This window comes from Suricata suricatta, chromosome 5 (genome assembly GCF_006229205.1).
Source record: "Suricata suricatta isolate VVHF042 chromosome 5, meerkat_22Aug2017_6uvM2_HiC, whole genome shotgun sequence".
In the NCBI taxonomy this organism is placed as follows: Eukaryota; Metazoa; Chordata; class Mammalia; order Carnivora; family Herpestidae; genus Suricata; species Suricata suricatta.
In genome coordinates this window covers 139,005,629-139,028,065 of record NC_043704.1, presented here as the reverse complement: position 1 = coordinate 139,028,065, position 22,437 = coordinate 139,005,629, and the positions used below count along the sequence as shown (strand labels likewise).

The 22,437-nt window shown below is 40.6% G+C and overlaps 1 long non-coding RNA gene across 4 annotated transcripts in view; it reads right to left on the bottom strand.

The window, feature by feature from the left end:
• Window positions 1-22,437, bottom strand: part of LOC115292342 — a 370,178-nt gene that overhangs the window by 216,695 nt on the left and 131,046 nt on the right. For 3 of the 4 annotated variants that reach the window (XR_003908941.1, XR_003908942.1, XR_003908939.1), the window contains 2 exons: window positions 17,193-17,251; window positions 11,997-12,134 (listed from right to left, as the gene is read on the bottom strand). This is a non-coding gene — a long non-coding RNA (uncharacterized LOC115292342). The remainder of the gene's footprint in view (window positions 1-11,996; window positions 12,135-17,192; window positions 17,252-22,437) is intronic. The other variant, XR_003908940.1, reaches the window with a different exon arrangement.

Genomic DNA, 22,437 nt, shown 5'->3' with positions numbered 1-22,437 from the left:
AAAAGCCATCTATGATAAGCCCAAGCTAACATCATACTCAACAGTGAAAGATTAAAAGTTTTTCCATTAAGATCAAGAACAAGACAAGGAAGCCCACTCTCACAACTCCTATTCAACATAATACTAGAAGTCTTCGCCAGAGCAGTTAAGCAGGAAAAATAAATAAAAATTATCCAAACCAGAAAGGAAGAAGAAAAATTGTCTCTGTTTATAGTTAACATGATACTAAATAAAGAAAACTCTAAAGACTCCACCAAAAACAGTTAGAACTATTCAGTGAATTTAATAAATCTACTAGAGCACCTGGGTGGCTCGGTCAGTTAAGCATCTGACTTCGGCTCAGGTCATGATCTCATGGTTCATAAGTTCGAGCCCCATGTCATGCTCTGTGCTGACAGCTCAGGGCCTGGAGCCTGCTCCAGATTCTGTGTCTCCCTCCCTCTCTGCCCCTCCCCCATGCTCTCTCTCTTTCTCTCCTTCTTTCTCAAAAATCAATAAACATTTAAAAAATTAAAAGGATAAAGTTACAGGATACAAAATAAACATGGAGCAATCAGTTGCATTTCTAAATCAGTTGCATTTCTATATGCAACTAACAATGAAATCCTCTGAAAAAGAAATAAAGAAAACATTCTCATATACAATAACATTGAAAACAATAAAATACTTAGGTATAAATTTAACCCAGGAAGTGATAAATCTATACAGTGAAAACTATAAAAATTTGTTAAAGATACAAATAAACAAATAACTCATGTTCGTGGACAGTAAGATTTTATATTGTTTAAAAGTCCATACTACCCAAGGCCACCTATAGATTCAATTCAATCTCTATCAACACCAATTGTATTCTTGGGGCTCAGTAACCTGGGTGACTCAGTAAGTTAAGCATCTGACTCTTGATTTCAGCTCAGGTCATGATCTCACAGTAGTAGGATGGAGTCCCATGGTGAGTTCCATACTGACAGTGCGGACCCTACTTGGGATTCTCTCTCTCTCCCTCTCCTTCTGCCTCTCTCTCTCTCTCAAAATAAACATTTTTAAAAAACAATGTTATTCTTTACAGAAATATTAAAAACAATCATAAAGTTCATATAGAAAAGGCTCCAAATCGCCAAAACAATCCTGAGAAAAAAGAACAAAGCTAGAAGCCTCACACATCCTGTTTTCAACTATATTCCAAAGCTATAGTAATCAAAGGATATTACAGTAAAACCTTGGATTGCAAGTAACTATTCTGTGAGTGTTCAGCAAGATAAGCAAACATTTCTAATAAATTTTAACTTGATAAATGAGGGAATGTTTGTAATATGAGTAGTAGATGCTGCCAAACGTCACATTATCACAATGGAGCCAATAGTTCTTGAAATTCGCTTTGATATACAAGCACTTTGAATTATAAGCAAGTTCCTGGAACCGATTATGCTTGCAAACCAAGATTTTACTGTATTCTGGCATAAAAATAGTGACTAAAGGGACAGAATCAAGAGCCTAGAAATAAACCATAACATAAACATTCAACTATTATATGACAAGAGAGCCAAGAATACTCAATGGGGAAAGGGTAGTCTCTTCAATAAATGGTGCTGGGGAAACTTGATAATCATGCAGAAGAATGAAATTGGATCCCTAACATATACCATTCACAAAAATTAACTCTAAATGGATTAAAGATTAAACATAAGACTTGAAACCCTGTAACTACTAGAAGAAAACATAGGAAGCAAGGTCCGTGATGTTTCTCTCATAGGAATAATTTTTTTGGATAGGACCCCTGAAGTGCAAGCAACAAAAGTAAAAATCAATAAGTGAGACTACATCAAAGTAAAAAGTTTCTGCACAGCACAGGAAACCATCAGCAAAATAAAATGGCAATCTACAGAATAAGAGAAAATATTCATAAACCATCTATCTGATAAGGACCTGTAAAACAAAATATATGGAACTTGTATAACCCACTAGCAAAATAAATATATAATACACATATATGTGTGTTTAAAAATCACATATGTGTATGTATATCTATTATATTCATATATAAGTGGGTGTGTGTGTATATATATATATATACACATATATATATATACATTCACACACACACACACATATATATATATTAAAAGATGGGCAGAGGACCTAAGCAGATATTTTTCCAAAGAAGAATACAAATGGCCAATAGGTACATGTAAGGTGCTCAACATCACTCATCATCAGGGAGATGCAAATCAAAACCACAACGAGATACCACCTCACACCTGTCAGAATGGCTGTCATCAAAATATCAAAATGACAAGACAGAACAAGTATTGTGAGGATGTGAGGAAAAGAGAACCCCCATGCCCTGTTGGTGGAAATGAAAATTGGTGAAACCACTATGGAAAACAGCAGAGCTACTCTATGATCCAGTAATGCCACTTCTGGGTATATAACCTAAAAAAAATGAAATCAGGATCTTGAAGAGGTATCTGCACTCCCATGATCACTGCAGAATTACTCACAATAGCCAAGGTATGGAAACAACGTAGGTGTTCATGCACAGATAAATGGATAAGGAAATGCAATGTAAATACAGAATGGAATATTATTTAGCCACAAGAAAGAAGGAAATCCTGCCATTTGTGACAACACGAATGGACCCTGAAGGTATTCTACTAGGTGAAATAAGCCAGAGAAAGTCAAATACTGTATAATCTTACTTGTATGTGGAATCAAAAAACACTGAATTCATAGAAACAGATAGTGGAATGGTAGGGCTTAGAGGTTGGGGAAATAAGGGAGATGTCAAAAAACACAAATCCCCAGTTATAGGAAATCTAAGTTTGGGGGATGTAATGTACAGCATGTGACTCTAGTTAACAATACTGAATGGCATACCGAAAGTTGCTAAGACAGTAGATCTGAAATGTTTTCAAAACACATGCACACAAGGTTATCATGTGAGGTAATGGAGGTGTTAACTAACCCAACTGTGGTAAACATTTTGCAATAGTTTTGTGTATCAAATCATCATGTGTACATCTTAAACTTAGTGTCACATGTCAATTATATATCAATAAAGCTAGAAAACAAATCTTAGAAAAACATAGGGGTATCTGGGTAACCCAGTTAAGTGTCCAACTCTTGATCTCAGCTCAGGTCTTGATCTCATGGCCATGACTTCAAGCCCCATATTGGGCTCTGCACTGGCTATGAAACCTACTTAAAAGAAAAAGAAAAAAAAAAAAAGAAATATCCAAACTCTTCCAAAGTGGCTGTGCTATTGTACCTTCCACCTGTGATGTATAAGGATTCCATCTCTATTTCCTTGCAAGTACTTTTCATTGTTTGTCCTCAATGTCAGCCATTCTAGTGGGAATAAAGGGGTATCTCATCACGTCTTCACTCGCATATTCCTAGTGACTAACGATGTAGAGCATCTTTTCTCCTGCTTGTTGGCTATTTGTAAATCTTCTCTGATAAAGTGCCAATTATATCTTCTGCCCATTTTTTAAATTGGGTTATCTGTCTTATAATGAGCTCCAAAAGCTCTTTATTTTATTCTGGATATAAGTCCTTTATCAGCTATGTGATTCAAAACTTATTTTCCCTGGGCCTCTGGCTTGTCTTTCCATTTTTAAAGTGATGTCTCTTGAAGCACAAAACTTTAAAACTTTAATAAAGTTCAGTTTATCACTTCTCTTTCATGGGTATTCCTTTTTATTTAAGAAAGAAGTTCCTCTCTAGTGATTTCTGACCAAAACCATATCCGTAACCAATCTTAGGGGTAAGGGAGTTTGCCTCTAACAAAATTTGCCCTCAGCAAAATGAGGCTCTGTTATAGAAAGGACAAAAAAGGACAGAATGGCTATTTGTAAGGCAATTAGCATTGCCACTGGTTTTTAAGCAAGATGATCATATGCTACTTTAGGAAGTCTATTCGTCTTTCTGTCACCACAATAATGCTTCACAACAACAAGCAGAAAATCCCTGCAGCACACACGACGAACATTTATTGCCCACATGTCCAGAGTGAGCTCTGGCTGGGTGGCTCTGCTAATCTTGGCTGGTTCTCTCTCTCACACACCTGGGAGCAGGCTGGCTGTTGCTCAGTCTAGGCTGGTTTCAGTGGGCTGTGGTGATAACGCTGCTCGACTCCACGGGTCCCCCATCCTCCACCAGCCTAGCCTGGCCGTGCTCTCCTGGCGATGGCAGAGATACAACAGAGCAAGGTCAACAAGGACTCTTGAGGCTTAGGCTAGGAGATGACATTCTTCCACTTCTCCCACATTCCATTGTCCGACGCAAGCCATAAAGCCAGCCAGATTTAAGATGTCAGGAAATACATGAATTCCTCCCTTTAGGGAGGAGAATTGCAACCTCATATCAAATATGTATATACACGGAGGGATCTGGAGCCCTGAAAGCAGTCCATCTAACAGACACAACAATCATTGTCAGACTAGGGAAGCGGGATGAGGGAGAGAGCGAGGCGTGGGTAAAACCAAGCGAGGCAAATTCAGTAACTCAGGTGAAAAAATGGTAGCCCGAGTTGAAGGGCATCCTGTGAGAAGGAAGAGAAACAGACCAACTTCAGAGATATCTAGAAGCTAGTGAGGAAGACTGTGTTGAATAAATCACAGGGAGAGGGCACGGGAAGGGGGGCAAGGAGCAGTCAAATACTCCACATAATATTGCCTCTTTCTGCTTTTCAGTGAAGGTAGAAGTCATCAGATATTTTTGTTATCAAAGAGAATGACTGGAGATGGAAATAGCATTATATAAGGAACAGTATGACATACATCTGAATTTTACTTATTGCCAAAACTGACCCATTTTTATTTTAGCTTCAGTTTGATTTTACGCTCATCTCTGGGGAGTGTTGCAAGGTGCAATAATTGGTGACACGTGTCTATCACTGAGATCTAGCTTAATGAAGCATTTTATTCTAAATGATATACTGTGGGCGAGGTGAGACGAGAAATGTTTTCCCGGAGCCACACGGATATGGCTTTTGGTTGATTAGCCCTGAAAATTGTCCAAAATAAATTAGTACTTAATGCAAGCGAGAAAGCCAGATGCCAGCTTTAATGGGGAGTCACAAAGTAGCATGACAACAGTGACACAAAAGGAGCTGAAGGGGCCTGTGAGTCAAATGTTGCATTTGCTGATGCAAGTTCTGCGCATTGTTGGGGCTACAGACACCTGCTTTATTAAGAGTGAAACTTTCCAAGGCTTATTATCGTGGAATATGGTACTCCACGGGGTCCAGCCAGCCTTCAAATGCAGGAGTTCCAGCTTGAACACCAAAGCTGGAAGCTCATATTTTGCTGGGTCTTGATGACTGCATTCTCCAGTGGACATTTCAAGTTGCATTCTAAAAGAAAAGGCCAGAGGCACCTGGGTGGCGTCCAACTTAGGCTCAGGTCATGATCTTGTGGTTCATGAGTTGAACCCCACTTTAGGCTCTGTGCTGACAGCTCGAGCCTGGAGCCTGCTTCAGATTCAGTGTCTCACTCTCTCTCTGCCCCTTTCCTGGCTGGCACTCTGTCTCTCTCTCTCTCTCTCTCTCTCTCTCTCTCTCTCTCTCTCTCTCTCTCAAAAATAAATAAACATGGAAAAAATTAATAAATATATATATTTTTTTTAAAGGATGGTTTTCCATACCCTTAAGCAAAGCCCCACTAATGTCAAGAACAGGATAATAGGAGCTGACAGCATGACATGGTAAATCTGTGTGGAGGCATAATCAACACATTGGAGGATGTGCTGTTCTAGGGTACCTGGAAGGAGTTGGGGAGAAGGATAAGATTTTCTCTACAGGAACACCCCACAGCCTTCATCATTTGTCCCCCCAAAATAAAGAAGCAGAAGCTGGAGTATGAATGTTATACCAATCCCCATGACAAGGTCTCTAGTAGACCCTACCATATGCTAACTCACTCGCTTTTTTATATAATGAGTTGTTATCAAAGGCTGATCTAATATCACTAACATCATAGATGGTGAGTTCTATTGTGTGAAATGAAAACACAAAGATTAACAAGATAGACTCTGTGCTTCCTGGATTGAGATAAGAATGCTAAGCAGTCTTTACTGAGATCTATACAGCAGGCATGTTGCATTTTTTTCTTCTGTGTTCCTCTGAACAACCCCAAATGTAAGTACCTGCTATCACTATTTAAATGATAAAGAGAATTAAATTTTAGAATGGTCAAGAAATATGTATCCAAGCTCATGCATCTAGAAAATCTGTTCAACCAGGATTTGCTTTTTTTCTATTCTGTTCCCAAATCCCTTGCCCTTAACCATGCCAACCTTAGAGTCTAAAAGGAAAGATAAAACATGGATAAAAGTAATTAGGGTAGATATAATGATCCTTGTAATACTTTCTACATGCCCAACATTTTCCTAAAAACTTTACATGTTTTAGTTTTTTTAACATTTTTATTTATTAGTCTTAAGAGGGGGGAGGGGCAGAGTTTGTGGTCTATAATTATGTATTTCCTTACTTTCTTATTAAAAGACCATGAGGGCAGCAACCAGACTCTTTTTATCACTGCATGCCCGGTGCCAGGCAATCAATCATCACCAACAAACTGGATAAAGGAGAAGGAAGGAAATTAGAAAAACTCGGAAATGTGTAAGGGGTTGGTAAATCCTGTAGGAATTCAAGAGACCTGTCCAGGATTGGTCAAGGAAGGCTTGTGTGGCCACTGGACTCTGAGCCAAGCAACAATTCTTAAATATATTATATCACACTGATTCTAAAATTTACATATCTTCCATGTGAAATGAGTGAATGAAAGGAGTGAAATTAGAACCCACTTTTAATCCATGGTATATTTTAGTTTAACTGGCAACCTGTTTTCTACCTTAAGTAATAAATTAAAATAATAGTCCATTTTATAACTGATGATATCTTAGGTCAATGAAATGAAGTATTGATGTAAAAATGGCTTGTGTGACACCTATCTACAATGCCTGTTAGGAAAGGAATGGGGAAGACAAACACAAACTATAGAATGTCCTGGAAGCCAGTCTTATTGTAGGCTTGCTATGAATAATAATAGGAAGCCATGGTGACTTTCCGGGCAGAGTAGTAACTTCACTGAAACAGTGTTTAAGAAAGAAGTGACCAGGGGCACCTGGGTGGCTCAGTCGGTTGAGCATCTGGCTTTGGCTCAGGTCATGATCTCATGGTTCGTGGGTTTGAGCCCCACATCGGCCTGTGTGCTGACAGCTAGCTCAGAGCCTGGAGCCTGCTTCTGATTCTGTGTCTCCCTCTCTCTCTGATCCTCCCCTGCTCGCACTGTCTGTCTCTCAAAAATAAATAAAAAACATTTAAAAAAATTAAAAAAAAAAAGAAAGAAGTGACCAGACTGCATGAAGAAAAGCCTGAAGATGGAAGAAAATGGCATCAATAAAGGCAGCCTAAAAGTGAGGAGGTACAGAGAGACATGTCCCAAAGTCAACTGTGTAAGTAATGCTTTGAGCTGACATTTATCCATTGCCCTTCTGGTTTGCATTTCTTCATTAGTAAGATAAGAGTAACACAGAGCAGTTTACAGTAAGTTCTAAACCTTGGTGTATATTCCAGGGAAGAGACGGTGGGAGCCTGCTGCGGACTGCAAACAGCAACATAGACCAGGAATACCCTGGGAAGAGTATTTTGAAGGAAGAACAGTATGTGCAAAAGTGTTGGGTTTGGAGAAAGTATGGAACTGAATCCAACACCATGTGGCTAAAGATGAGGTCAATGATGCAGAAAAAGCAGAATAGGATGAGGCTGAGCAGAGGCTTTTGGAAGCCACGTGGAAAGACTTAGACTTTATTCTAGGAACAATAGGGAGCCATTGGATAAGCAAGCAGAACTTCCGTAATCAAATACACACTTAAGATGGTCATTTTGTCTGATTTGCGGAGGGAGAATGTGGTCGGGGTAAGCCCAGAATCAGCCGATCTACTATGAAGAACCATTTGGGGGGAAAAATAGAAGAGGCTTCCATTACAGAGATAGAACACAGTGAGAAAGAGAACTAGATAGGTTTCAAGATACTTAGAGACAGAATTAGCAGGATTTACTAAGAGATTTAATTTTGAGAGGGAGAAATAAAAATATTAATTATAACAGTGGTTGTATTAGTTTGCTAGGGTTGCCCCAAGAAAATACCAAACAACTGTGTAGCTAAAATGAGAGGTATTTGTTTTCTCATAGTTCTGGAGGGTAGAGGTCCAAGATCAAGGTGCCAGCAGGTCTGGGTTCCTCTGAGGCCTCACTCCTGGACTTTCAGAGGACTGCCTTCTCACTGTGTCCTCACATGGTCATTCCTGTGTGTGCATTCCTAGTGTCTGTGTGTGCCCTAATCCCTTTTTATAAGGACATCGATCGAAGTGAATTGGGACCCACCTAACAGCTTCATTGTACTTTAGTTATGTATTTAAAGGCGCTTTTTCCAAAAACAGTCATATTGTGAAGTTCAAGGGGGTTGGGCTTCAACATATTAACTTGGAGGACACACAATTTAGCCCATAATAATCAGAGTAATAGCTAATACCTAGAGGACCTACTAGTTCCGTCGTCTTACTTTTCCCAAATTCGGACTCTCTTCCTTTCTTCTGCCCCCTCCCTGCTCCACCCTCAGCTATCCATCTGGTAGCCATCTGCTCTCCTACTCATTTCTGGGGCTCTGAATCCACCACCACCATCTTGGACACCAAATCACACCTCGGTGGCTCCCCTCTCTAGCCTTCCAGCCATTTATTAACCATTTGAGTTCCCAATACCATCATGTGATCTCACCTACCCCCTCACCCAATCAATGGAAACAAAGAAATAAGTACCACACTTTCACCACTTTTCACCGTGAGACAGAATTTAGTGTCAATCTTGGGATTGACAGCCACAGAGATAGAGAAAGCAAATAGGAGTGGGCAGGGACAAAAATCAAGGTGGCCCAGTGACAACCTCAGTCAACCCTGTGGGGAGCTCTGGAGGCAAATTAGAAGTGTCCCAAGTTGAGTTTATATGCCCAGGCTTTTATGTCCCCACTTCAGTCAAACACTGCGTATGGGCTACCATGGAAGGACGTGACCTTGGCAAGGAGGCTTTCTGCACCTAAGACAATTACTGAACGGGTGGATAGCAGAAGACTGTCCACTGACGGCACCCCCAGAAGGGGGGCGACAAGTCCTTCTCTAAAGGAGAATCTGGGTGGCACTTCATGAGGCCTCCACAAAGCCCCAGCAAGCAGCCCTGAGCCAATGACTGACGAGGGCTGGAGAATAAGTACCCCAGCTTCCTCAGTTCTTGGGGTTGAGACTGGGGGTGGGAGGAGAGATCTCTAAAGCACATTCTGCACTCTCTCCCAGAATTCCCCAGTTTAACTGAGCCTCAGTTGCCCAAAGTGATAACCTGCTGGGACCACACCGTTTACTGGATTTCTTCCCTTCCCTGTCTTACTTCTCCACTCTTTATCTGCGCTTCCTAGATACACTATGTGCATTTAAATCCTTATCTCAGTGCTGTTTGGGGGATAACCCAACCAAAAACATCTCCCAAAGTTTCTTTATTTATATTCTCTACATGATAAAAAAAAAAATGGACATTTTTTTAAAGGAATGACCTATATCCCTAGGCTAAATTGCTTCCCTTTCATTGCAATTTACACCTTTTTTTTTTCAGTTGAACCAGTTATTTGAAGTAGTCATGAGTGACCTTGACATATGCTAATGCCTGTAAGGTACAGACTTCGCAGAAAGTGCTGATTTCTCCAGCATGATGTTTACTGTTTCCCAGAAGGGCCCATGCATTCAACAAGAAAACATCCTTAGCACTTCTCTGTCACTTAATCAAAAGCTGGTCGGTGAGGCACATTCCTCAGTCATAAACCTACCAGACAACAAAATCCATCTTCTCTGTATGGTTATGTGTGGCACACGCTTGTAACAACTTGTTGGTCACTCGAGCCCCCACATCTGTATTCAGCTGTAGCTGAATGGAAATGGTCTCCATACACCTCAGGAGTACCTGCCGTTGGCCTATCTGCACAGACAGACAGAACCGTGCTCTCGGTGGCACGGGATGACAGCCGGGCTGACGACCTCCAGAGGGTGCGGTTGCTCCGCCAGGACTGGCAGGTGCAGGTGACTACGCACACTTGTAACCATGAACACCTTTCCTTCAAGTGGGAAGGTTCTCTTAGTTGAAAGATACATGTGATAAGGGGAATGTTTGCCTTTGGCCTCCTTTATTTCATTTTCACTTGTGCCCCTTCACCATTTGGATCCATTTGAGGTGCCAAGAAAGAGAAGAAAAATCAAAAATCTTTGGCTTTTAAGTTGAAAAGCCACAGTCCACCTATCGTAGGAAGTGTTCAAAGAAGACATGCAAAGGGAGTTTTTCCCACCCATCTAAGACATTTTTATCTTCCTGAGACAATGACTTGAGTGCAAGGGGTTCACTTAGGAGGTGGTGCCAGGAAGCAGCTCCAGGAAGCACAGGTGAGAGGTGTGACACGGGGAGGAAAGTAGGTGGAATGTTGATGAGCTGGCTTGCAACATGGGCAGCTGGTGCTAATTTTCCCACTGAAGGATACGCAGATTGGGGCGTTTAATTCCCAAATCCCCTCACCCACTGGCCAACAGCTTCCCACCGAGATGTCAGTACTGTATAATCCAGGCTGTACCTGCTCAGCCACGCATGCTCCCATGATCCCTGAGGAAGCCCTCACGCAGAGAAACAGAAAGAGACAGGTGTGGGCGCTTTGAGTGGGGAAGTGTTTAGAGCTGCAGCTTGGGGCGGGGGGCGGGATGAGAGAAGACAGGACAAGGAATCAGCAGAGCCTGCTTGAGAATTGAAGAGAAGGCAGTAAGGGCCAGAGGCAGATGGAAGCAAGGCCATGAGATACCACGTGACTCTCAGAAAGGGGGCTCTGCCCCTTCTGCCCCTCATCCTCCACTGGTCAAATCCAGGGTAGAGAAGAATGACTGAACGCCCATAAAACTCTTAGAGTCTAAGGGCAATGAGAACCTGAGTTTAAGTCCCTGGCAGGGCCCTTGAAACCAAGGAGGCCCTTGAGTTCCCCCATACCTTGGTCACTTTAAGAACAATAACACAGAGCAAAAATGATGTCAGAGAGGGTAATCTCAGAAAACACAAAAATGTAAGAAGGCTAGAAAGGCGCCTGGGTGGCTCAGTCAGTTAAGCATCTGACTTTGGCTCAGGTCATGATCTTGCAGTTTGTGGGTTCGAGCCTTGCTTTGGGCTCTGTGAGGACAGCTCAGACGCTGAAGCCTGCTTCCAATTCTGTGTCTCCCCCTCTCTCTGCCCCTCCCTCCACTCATGCTCCATCTCTCTCTCAAAAATAAATAAACTTTAAAACAATAAGAAAGAAATACAAGGTCAAGGAGAATACCAATATTTCAGCAAAGTCAGGGTGAGGGGTAGTGAAGACTGAGAAGAATGAGACTGAGACCATGGCAGCAGGTGCCAGCAAAAAACCAGAGACCAAAAATATTCCAGACTCCTCCCTCCAACGCCATGGCACTCTACACATTCCCTGAAACCTTAGATACTGCCTCAAGGATGCGGGGGAGGGAAAATGTCCAAACTGACAGAGGCTAATTCTAAAATGACTTTGTGTCTTACTTTGGGCTTCCGTAAAAGCCTGAATTTGAAAATAGCTGCTTTGGGGGAAGGCAAGGGTAGGGGATTCCAGAGAACAGGAGTGAGGGAGCTAGAAGAAAGAAACTGGGAAAGAGGCAAAGCCAATGTAAGGGCATGTTATGAAGGCAGCCCTTGAGGGCAATAGGAACTCACTTCCTTTGGGACCTCTCCAGAATCACAGAAAATTTTCCGCCTGAATGATGGCAAGCTGAGGCATTTATCCATGGACCCCCTTCCCCAAATGTTCAAGCAATGCCCTCCATATTAGTCTGGTTCTCTGGCAAAACAGAAATAGTAGGGGGTGTGTGTGTGTGTACACGTGCATAGAGATTTAGTATAAGGACTGACTCACATGATTCAGTCAGAAGTTGACACGTCACAAGATCTGCAGGGTGAGTTGGCACTCTGGAAACCCAGGGGAGCTGACGGTGTGGTTCCAGTCTGAAGGGCAGGCTCAAGGCTCAAGAGAAGCCATTGTTGCAGTTTGAGTCTGAAAGCAGGATAAAGACAATGTACCAGTCCACGGGCCATTAGGCAGGGAGAGTTCTCTCTTGAGGGACAGTCAGCCTTTTTGTTCTATTCAGGCTTTCAACTGATTGGGTGGGGCCCACCCACAGTATCCAGGCAGTCTGCTTCGCTCAGTCTACCAATTTGAACACTAATCTCATCCAAAAACTCCTTCAGCAAAACACCCAGAATGATGCTTAATATCTGGGCACCCCATGACCTAGCCAAGCTGACACATAAAATTAACCATCACACCGTCAGAAGTGTTCATTCCTCTGGACTTCCAAGCTGCCTATCTACTACAGGCCAAGCTAGCGCTTGCCAACACTCGTGAGTTTGAAGGAGCCCATGGGCAAAAAAAAGCAGAGACTCAGCACATAAACCTCAGCCTCGAAGCTGACAGTTGGAAGTAAGTCAAAGCCCACGCGGAACTGTGCGCTTGGCCAAGATTTAAATCAGAAGTGAGGCACAGATGATGTGATTGGAGGCATAAGAGCATCCTATTAGGTTTTTCAGTATTTATTAAGATTATTATTTTTCTGCCATCAACAGAATAGGGATTCAAAAAAGAGATTAGACTGAGTTACAGAAAGTTGTAGAAAGCCACACTTTCTGCACATCTGCTGTTTGTAGTCTGGGATATACTTACCCACTTCACAAGTATTACCTTAACAAGCTAGATCTGATTAATCAGATCTTGACAATCAATGGATTGCCACCCAATCATCTCATGTCTAACATGCCTGTAATTTATTTTTCCACATTAATTCATCCATGGAACATTTATTGAGTAGGTAAGCCATTATGTCAGTTGGGACCACAAAAGGTAGACAAGATGAATTTTCTGCTCACAGATAGCCTCCTTACTACTTGACGCCAAAGACAAAAGGTTCATTTTGTGAATACTGGCAACTACAGGATTATAACATCAGTGTAATTGAGCACAGTGTCTCTGAATGGAGATTCAGAAGAAAAACAGATATTTATCCAAATGCTGAAGGTCAAAGAAGTTCACATTTGAGTCATTTCCACTCAAAAGAAAATTGTTTGACCTCAAACATCAGGGCATGCCTACACCTAAATTTATAAAGTGAAAATATTTCTCTTCTGGGAGCCTGGGTGGCTCAGTCAGTTAAGCTTCCGACTTCGGCTCAGGTCATGATCTCATGGTTCGTGGGTTCGAGACCCGCATTGGGCTCTGTGCTAATAGCCAGCTCAGAGCCTGGAGCCTGCTTCGGATTCTGTGTGTGTCTCTCTCTCTGCCTCTCCCCCACTCATGCTCTGTCTCTATCTGTCTCTCAAAAATAAATAAACAAAAAAAATTCTCTTCAAATTCATACCACTATTCTGTTTCTTTTTACCACTTGGCAATAAAGGAGTCAAACCAAACATACGATTTCTTTTTCTTTTTCCCACTCACAAATAAGTAGAGGTATCTCCAAAATGTTCTTCTTGTATTTCCTTCCATTTTCCTTCTTATTCATTAACTTTAACCTGTCTCTGGTTTTTCCTTCTCCCACCTTACCCAAAAGTCCAGAATATAGGAGTAGGAGGCCAGTGCGGGAGGAGAAAGAAGGAAAAATGATTAATTTTTAAGAAAATGATTTCAGCAATGTTTTTCCCCTTTCAACCCCCGAACAAAAATGAACTTCTAACAATACTCCCAGGTTATTCATTTGAACTAAGAGATCCACAGTGTGGTCCATATGCCATGAGTGAGCTATCAAGAGTTTCCTGAGAGGCGATCGAATGTTCCAGACTACAGGTTCTGGGGCGCCTGGGTGGCTCACTGGTTAAGCATCTGACTCTTGGTTTCTTCTCAGGTCACAGTCTCATGATTCATAAGTCTAAGCCCCACATCAGGCTCTGAGCTGACAGCATGGAACCTACTTAAGATTCTCTCTCCACTTCTCTCTGCCCCTCCCTCACCTGCATTATCTCTCTCTCAAAATAAATAAATAAACTTTAAAAAAAAAAACCTACAAGTTCTGTGGTTGTTACAGGGTATTGTGTGTATTCCACAGACTTTATTATCTTTTTTTAACATTTATTTATTATTGAGAGACAGAGAGAGAGAGACCATGAGCATGCAAGGGACAGAGAGAGGGCAAGACACAGAATCAGAAGCAGGTTCCAGGCTCCTAGCTGCCAGTACAGAGCCTGATGTGGGGCTCAAATTCACAAACCGCCAGATCAAGACCTGAGCCAAAGTCAAACACTTAACCAACCGAGCCAACCAGGCGCCCCTATTATCTTTATCATACTCTGGCAATATGTTAATAATAGAAACAATGATAGCTAGCATTTGTTGAGTATTAATGTACCAGGTACTCTCAGAAATGCTTTCTTTACATGTACTAACACATTTATTTTTCATACCAAGTCTAGGGTTTGGTCATCCCTATTTACGGGGGGTGGGGGGGGTGGGTAAGGGAACGAGCACACAGAGGTACAACTCATTGCCCACGATCACATAGTCAGTGACCAGTGGAACCAGGCCGAACCTAGGCATTCTGGCTGGAACCCTGTGCTACCATGCCTTTGCATGAGCTGTAGAGCAGTATTGGTATTTGTCATTTATAAACTAAAGTGAGCAGTTTACTAGTTGTTTACTAAGGATTCTCATTCAATATTCTAATTGGCTAGTGACACAATACCATGCAGCCTAGCAAATCTCCTATTAAGCATAAGCATAAGCAGTACTTGATTCTAAATTGCTACGTCCAATGGTCAATTCTCAGTCCTGACTGCACTTGATCTACCAGTGGCATCTGATGCAGGCTCCCTCTTCAGTATACTTTCTCTTCTTTCCTTCCAGAGTACCAGTCTCTCCTGAAAGGGGCATACTTGGCCATTGCTTCTTTTTTTATTTATTATTTTTTTTTAAATTTAGTTTGGCCATTGTTTCTTGGGTCTCTTTGGCTGGTCCCTCCTTATATATAAACCGGATAGTACTGGAAGGCATCAGAGTCCAGTCCTTTGTCCTCCTTCCTTATGTGTAACTACACACATTTTTGGTTAGACAATCCATTCTCATAACTTAAATATTTACATGCCAGTGAGTTCCAAATGTTTAAGTCCAGCCCAGCCTTCTCCTTCCGGAACTCCAAATTCTCATACCAACCTCCTACTTCAATGTCTTCCCTTAGATATCTAATAAACACCTGATCTGTAAGACGACTCAAACAGTCCTGTTCTTTCCCCAAAAACGTGATCCTCTCACAGCCTTCTCCATCTTCAAATGGTGGCAACTTCATCTTTCTACTCATCCAAGGCAAAAACCTTGGAGTCCCACTTGACTTTTCTCTTGTTTTCACATGCTGTGTAAAGCCCACGTAGGCTCTGCTTGAAAATGTACCCACAACATGGCCCCTGCTCAACACTGCCACGGTTAGCACCCGAGCATGAGCCACCCTCCCCTTTTACGAGGATGACTGCAGTCAACCCGACTGGAATCCTCACTTACCTTCTCACCTTCCTACAATCTCTTCTCAGTCTAGCCGCCTAATAGGGTATAAGCTATACCATGTCACTCTGCACTAAATGCTTCAATAGCTTCCCAAGCTCACTCGGAAATGAAGAATGCCTCCCATCACCCTTAGCTCTCTGACATCATCTTTCCCCCTTGCTCATCCCACTCGAGCCACACTGGCTGCCTAGTCCGCCAAAGACACTCTCCTACCTTAGAGCCTTTCCACTGGCTGGACCCTCTCTCTAGAGCTCGATTTCTCTATTAGAAATCCAGGTGGCAAATCCCTCACGTGAAGTCTCTTCTTCAATGTCTCCTCAATGAGTCTTGCTCTCGTCTGCCCCTATTTAAAATTGTAACTAATCCCCTCCACTTAATACTGTCAATCTCTTTACTTGACTCTCCATTTTTCTTCTTGGATAGTAGTTGTCAACCACTGGCAATTTACTTATTTTATTTATTCTTTTTTATCTGAACCTACCACTAGAATGGAAGCACGAAAAGGGCAAGACTCTTTATCTTGTTTATTCATAGATAAATTCTAAGACCTTTTCCTAGAAAAGCTGGCACATAAGAGGCTCTCAGTATGTACTTTTGCCTAATTAATTAATCCTCCAGGGTTCAGAAAGCTCTTTCTTAAAATATACGTGTTGCCTTGAATTGGCCATAGTTTTTCAATTACTACTCTTGCTTTTTATTTACCATTGCAGTTAATTTAGCTACATAATTATGACTTAACTTGTTTTTATTTGATTAACCTTACATGTCTTTTAAAAAATCTACTCATCAGCAGCATTTTTGATCATAATTTCTCAATAAATACTCTTTAAGTGCTTTGTATTGAGGTGCAAATATGCATTGTGCCATACTTCATGACTGAAACAGATAGATGCAAAATCCCCACAATTTTGCTTTTATGTCAGAGGATACTAATAGCGATCCACTGCCTATGAATTGGGGTTATTTAAATAACATATTTCAAGGCAAATGTAAAGTTACTAAGCTGTATTCCAGTTTAAAAGGTGTTGATGTGTAATAAAAAATCATATGGATAGGTTTAAATCTCTCTCACAGATGGCACATCTTACTCTAGAAGCAAGTAAAATTGCTACTTTTTAATTTTTGTTTCTCTCCAATTCTTAAAGTCTTTTTCAACAGAAAAGTGGATCTCATGATTGGGCCTCTCCCCAGTCTCTATGAGCCACACTCAAAAATATATGAGATCCACTGATCTTGGGGTCACTGAATATGTTTGAAGAGTGTATGATCAGGTGATTAAAAACTCAGTCTCCACAATCAGTCACGCTTAGATATGAATCCCCAGATCACCAACTATTAGCCGTGTAAACTTGGGCAAATTATATAACCTCTCGGCCCTTCTACTTCTTCAACTGGAAAATGAAGATGATATTAGTGCTTACTTCGTACAGCCATTGAGAGGATTAATCGAGTTAATGCACCTAGCTGTACACTTAGCACAGTATCTGGAATGCACTTTGTGTTCAATAAATATTAGTTATTGTTAAATTATCATTTTTAACACTATATACACAATAAAACCATAGCACTTACAATCAATCATTTCACCAGGAGAGATAGGATTTTGTACAGCTACAGAATCCGGGTTATGCCTATAGGGGAAAACATAAACCAAATATTGGTTTTTTTAGATTTTATATGGGAAGATTTAAAAAAGGCACAAGTTCATTTTAACATTTTTCCCAAGGTCAAAATTAATTTTGCTCTGGGCTTTGCAAATCCCTCCTTTAATTGTCTAAACATGTGCAATTGAGAGAACTGAGTATGTAAGTTTATTTTCTCCAAAGACAAAAAAAACATTGAAGGTACCCAAATTGTTTGCTAATGCACAAGACAAGACCTAAATAGGGAAAATAAATCTTCAAAGGTTCTAAAAGGTTCTATCTGCAATCCCTTCACTAGCCATGATAGCCTTAAGATATATATTCATTTCCTAAACTAATAGAAATGTCCTACCTTTTAAGTTACAATTTGAAATGGGCTACAAGAGTCAGTGAACAGTATACATATAATATAGAGAAGTATTTCAAATTTAATATTTCTTGATTTCATGAGCATATAATGTTTAAGAACTAATTTTATGTTAACACCTTCCATTGATTCTATTACAACCAAGTGATGCTAGTAAGATCTTCCAGCTGAGGAGACATTAATACATATTGCAGGCAAAGGAAGCCACAAGTTCTCTGATATTCTTCCCACTAAGAGGTGGAGCCTATACCCCCTCCCTTTGATAACAGGTAGGCTAAGGGGTGCCTGAATGGTTCAGCTGGTGAAGCATCTGACTTCAGCGCAGATCATGACCTCAGAGATCATGAGTTGGAGCCCTGCACTGGGCTCTCCGCTCTGCTCTTGGCACAGAGCCCACTTCAGATCCACAGTCGCTCTCTCTCTTTGCCCCTCCCCTCCCCCACTAGCATGTGTTCTCTCTCTCTCTCTCTCTCTCACTCTCTCAAAAATAAATAAACATTTAAAAAAAAAGAAATGGATGGGCTATTCAATAGATATTTTTCCAAAGAAGACACAGAGATGGCCAACGCACACATGAAAGGATGCTCAACATCACTTATCATCAGGGAAAATGTGAATCAAAACCAAATGAGATACAACCTCACACCAGTCCGATGGCTAGTATTAAAAAGATAAATAGAAATAACAGGTGTTTGCAAGGATGTGGAGAAAAGGGAGCACTTTTGGTGGGAATGTAAACTGGTGCAGCCGCTATGGAAAACAGTATGGAGGCTCCTTAAGAAATTAAAAATTGAGCTATCATATGATCTAATAATTCATACTGGGTATTTACCCAAAGAAAGTGAAAACATTAATTTGAAAACTTACATGCACCTTTCTATTTATTGCAGCATTATTTACAATAACCAAGACATGAAAACAATCTTAGTGTCCATCAATAGATGAACGAATAAAGAAGATGTGGTGTATATATAAATATATATATATATAAACATTAACCAACCATTTTAAAATGAGATATTGCTGTTTGCGACAATATTAATAGACCTAGACTATATTATGCTAAGTGATATAAGTCAGACAGAGAAAGACAAATACCATATAATTTCACTTATATGTGGAATCTGAAAAACAAACAAGAAATTAAAAATAGGCCCATAAATACAGAGAACAAACTGGTGATCACAAGCGAAAAGGGGAGTTGGGAGATGGGGTAAACTGGTGAAGAGTATTAACAGGTATAAACTTCCAGTTACAAAACAAGTAAATCATGGAGCATAGGAAATATAGTCAGTAATACTGCAATAATATTCCATGGTCACAGACGGTGTATACTTATCATGGTGAGCATTTTGTAATGTATAGAATTGTCAAATCAGTATGTTGCATGCCTGAAACTAATGTAATACTGAGTTCCAACTATGTTTCAATTAAAAATTTAAAATTTCCCACACTACCTACCCCCCCTTTGTACATCACAGTCAACTGTCAACTCTAGGGCTTGAGTTTGACTGCTGTTGAATAATAATTTCAGTAACCTTTATGGATTAATAAATTCTTTAATCTCACTAGTTTTGAAGAATCCTCTCGTGAAACTTGAGAGTAGACAGTACAATGTCCAGAAATAATACCAGGCAGTTAAACATCCACTTAACTGCAGTGTAGGGAAACTGGAGTGTAATCATAATGCTTCAGCTACACTGGCATTGGTCAGCCTATGATGTATTTTTGGTGTGCGTCTGAAAGGACATTTGCTGCCCTAAATCTAATTGCATTTATTTACCAATAAATACCAATAAATGGGAATTATATTATACTTGACTATTTTCCAAATGAAAGAACAAAGTAGTCTATAAAACCTAGCCGCCTGTGTAATCCTAGTCATGTGCCTGGATTCATATGTGTCACATTACCTGGCTCATGCTACCTGTTCTTCTATCTAAACCTTTTGATTCATGCTACCCCATTCATTTATTTGACATATACTATAGGCCCACTGGGAACTCTTTCCTAGGGGATGACACATAGCACAAATGGCTCTTGGTCTTCTTTATCAACACGAATACCTTTTAATGACATCAGTATTTCCAACTGGAAAACACATTTGTTCCAGGAGAACATTTGGCATTCTAACATTTGGCATTCTTGAATAATAATTTCCAAATGTCCTTAATCCAAAGAAAGACTTAAACCTTATTTCCCTTTCTTATACACACCAGAATAAAAATGATGTACATGTTTTAGGGATAAATTATTTAACAGTCCATTGATTTATTTATGTATAAGAATGTTCTTAAAGCACACATCTTGGGGTCTTTTTTTTAGTATTTATTTATTTAAGTCATCTCTATACCCAATGGGGGCCTTGAACTCATGACCCAAGATCAAGAGTCACATACTCTTCCAACTGAGCCAGCCAGGAGCCCCAGCACACATCTTGTTTTAAATGATACACAAACTTAAGGCATTAAGTAAAATTTAAGAGTAATAAAATAAAATTCACACACAAAAAAAGAAAATGGGTGGACACCATGACAGTTTTCACATGGAGAACATGGCGGTAGAGACACTCGTTCTAATGTCTGAGGCCAGGAGGCAAGAGACTGGCAGCTTCCATCTCCTTTCTCTTGGAATACGGACCCTGGAAGGGTCTGGTAGTTTGCAAGCTTGGGAACTTCCTAAGTGAAACATGAAACTGTACCCTGGACAGAGAGCAAAGAGAAACAGAAGGAAGAAGCAGGCCACTCCAGGTCAGGTGGTAGCACCTGAGGGGAAATAAGTTACAAGACTTGTCTTGGGCAGCCCCGAGATGAGTATTTCTCTGCCCCAACTCGCCAGAATCATAAATGTTTATACAGAAGCCTTAGGTGGGTTCAGTCACATATTCAGTACAATGATCTTAACACCTACTCTCTCAAGGCTTTATTCTTGAAAATGACTCCCCCAGTAAGAATAGTGGGTCAAACCTACATTCCAACGATGGGGAGGGAGTCAGGAGCCTCTGATTGCCTAGTCGAGCTTGCTGGTCAACCAGAGGTCACATTCTCTCGATGACCTCCCCCAACAGAATCCAGGCCCCATATAAGAGGTCCAGCTCCCCTGAGACCAATACACGGTGAAGAAACTCAAGATAGCCACGTGGATAGTTCACAAGGAGATAACAGACACACACACACACACACACACACACACACACACACACACCATCCCTGCAGCCATTCCAGCCAGCTCAGCCCAGGCACCAAGTATATGAATAACAAGACTTTAAATGACACCAGCCTGAGCCACCCTCTGACTGTAACCATATGAGGAATCCCAAGCAAAGATCACCCATCTGCATCCCTCAACCTCTAGACCACTGATAATTTATTATTACACTGTAGATGACCTGAATAGCACAGTCTTTCATTTACTGATAGAGACAGTTAACTAAAAATCTGTTTTATGTATTATATATTGATGGACCTAGAAGGAGGGTTCTAATTACACAAGCTTTATTTCAGATTCTCAATCCAATGTTTTTTGGTTAGAAATTGATTATCTTACTTTATTTTTTAATGTTTATTTTTGAGAGAGAGGGAGAGAGAGAGAAAGAGAAAGAGAGAGACCGAGAGAGAACAAGGAGGGGAGGGGCAGAGAGGAAATGAGGGAGACACAGAATCTGAAGCAGGCTCCAGGCGTTGCGTTGTCAGCACAGAACCTGATATGGAGTTCGAACTCACAAACCATGAGAACATGACTTGAGCCAAAGTCAGATGCTTAACCAACTGAACCACCCAGAATGTCCCATCTTATTTCTTTTAAAATAATAATCACAATGTTCCATTTTTTTATTATCCCCCAATTTATTTCAGGCAGAAGTAGCTAAATCTTCCTAGAACAGTTATAGTCCCTAAAGTATTGTTAAAATATGCTTTAATATTATTAATGAGTGATGAATCATATCAAGTACTTTCTAAATTATGGGATTTCATCTCTGTACTTTCATATGGAAAATTCTAGAGGAAGAAAATTAATATTGCCTAAAAGGCTGAGCTGACAGTATATTGGGATGAGGATTGGATATCAATGAAATGCTGATCCTTATTAAAAAAAAAAAAAAGAAAGAAGTCTTCCAGCTCAGTTTAGCCATGACTCATTGAAGAAGACACATTTTTAACAGCTTTAATGAATTTGTTCACAACTAAAGTAGGGAAGCACAACAGCTTCTACAATCTATTCTTTCTGAGTGGATGTTTCAAATGAGTTGTCCATTTTTTTGATTCATTACATAAATTAGGAACTTCACCTTTTCTCAAACAGTAGCTCAATGATTGGTTGACTCATTCATTCATTCATTCAATAAATTGGGTGTTATACTTCCTGTCAGGCACTGCGTTAGGTCCTAGCAATACCAAGGTAAAGAAGACAGACTTGGTCACTACCATGGAGTTCATATTCTAGCAAAAAAGCAGGCGTACAACCAAGAGCAAGTGTGTTAAGAGCTGAGAGGAGAAAATATCAGAAACTCTGCAAGCACATAGGAAAGCAATTTAACAAAATGTAGAAAGTCTGAGAAGGCTGCCTATACATCATGCAACTTGATCCCAATAAACAGCACCAGATGCCCCAGGCTTTGTACAATTGAAGGTATAAAGCAATGAAGTGGCAAAGGATACCAAAATAACCATCTTTTTATTGACAGATCCTTAATTAGAGGATACAACTTAGCATGAAAGCCAAAGAGACCTGAATTAAACATACTTCTGCACTCACCCAGAGCACATGGTGCTAGAGCAGGTTAAGCAAGAAAAGCAGAGCTGGGCTA